Here is a 1,764-nt window from a genome sequence, read left to right as displayed (position 1 = left end):
TTTCTACCAACATGTCACTTGTCCAACTAGATGCGAAAAAAAACTCTAGATCACCTTTACTGGCAAAATCAATCAGACGCATTCAAAGCTCTCCCTCACCCTCCATTTCGCAAATCTGACCATAACTCTATCCTCCTGATTCCTGCTTACAAGCAAAAACTCAAACAGGAAGAAGCAGGCTGAAATATGTTCGGGATTGATTCGATGGCATTGAGGAGTTTATCACATCAGTCACCGGCTTCATTAATAAGTGCATTGATGACGTTGTCCCCACAGTGATTACAGGCAACATCCACACTGAGCTAAACATAATTTTTGATATATATAAAAAAGTAACCTTTATTTAACTAGGCAAGTCAGTTAAGAACAAATTCTTATTTACAATGACAGCCTACCCGGACGACGCTGGGCCAATTGTGTGCCGACCTATGGGACTCCCAATCACAGCCGGATGTGATACAGCCTAGATTCAAACCAGGGACTGTAGTGACACCTCTTGCATTGAGATGCAGTGCCTTAAACCGCTGTGCCACTCGGAAGTCCTAAAGGCTAGGGCTGCTGCTTTCAATAAGCGGGACACTGATGTGGCAGGGCTTGCAAACTATCATGGATTACAAAGGGAAACACAGCCACAATTTGTCCGGTGATGCGAGCCTACAAGACTAGCTAAATACCTTCTATGTGCGCTTCGAGGTAAGCAACATTGAACTATGCACCAGCTGTTCCGGATGACTGTGTGATCAAATGCTCTGTAGCCGAAGACCTTTAAACAGTTTAACATTCACAAGGCCGCAGGGGTCACCAGGACTCGTACTCAGAGCATTCGCTGACCAGCTGGCAACTATCTACAATGACATTTTCAACCTCTCCCTGACCCAGTCTGATATATCTACATATTTTAAGCACACCACCATAGTCCCTGTCTTTAAGAATGCCAAGGTAACCTGTCTAAATGACTATCGCCCTGTAGCACTCACATCTGTAGCCATGACATGCTTTGAAAGGCTAATAATGGCTCACATCTACTACACCATCATCCCAGACACACAACAACTTACTTACTGCCCCAACAATACCCTTTCTATACCCTTTCTCAACTGGACGAAAGGAACACCTATGTGAGAATGCTGTTCATTGACTGCAGCTCAGTGTTCAACTCCATTGTGCCCGCCAAGCTCATTACTAAGCTAAGGACCCTGGGGGAAAAACACCTCTCTCTGCAACTGAATCCTGGACTTCCTAAAGCCCCCTCCCCCAGTTTGGTGACGGTAGGCAACAACACATCTGCCACGCTGACCCTTAACAAGGGGGCCCCTCAGGGGTGCGTGCTTAGTCCCCTCCTGTACACCCACAACTGCATGGGCGCGCACGACTCCAACACCATCATTAAGTTTGGAGACGACACAACGGTAGTAGGTCTGAAGACGATGAGAGAGCATACAGGGAAGTCAGAGACCTGGCAGTGTGGTGCCAGGACAACCACCTCTCCCGCAACATCAATTTAATATATTTTAAATTCAGGCTGTAAAACACAGAGATGTCAAACTCATTCCATGGAGGGTCTAGTGTCTGCGGGTTTTTGTTTTTTCCTTTCAATTAAGACAGACAACCAGGTGAGAGGAGTTCCTTACTAATTAGTGACCTCATTTCATCAATCAAGAACAAGGGAGGAGCGAAAACCCACGGACCCTTTTGTTGTAACAGACAGAGTCAAGGGGAGAGAATACTTTCTGAAGGCACTGTCTATGTACCTCCATTACCTTG

The sequence above is a fragment of the Oncorhynchus tshawytscha genome, linkage group LG03, assembly GCF_018296145.1.
Source record: "Oncorhynchus tshawytscha isolate Ot180627B linkage group LG03, Otsh_v2.0, whole genome shotgun sequence".
In the NCBI taxonomy this organism is placed as follows: Eukaryota; Metazoa; Chordata; class Actinopteri; order Salmoniformes; family Salmonidae; genus Oncorhynchus; species Oncorhynchus tshawytscha.
Note: the sequence above shows the minus strand (reverse complement) of the source record.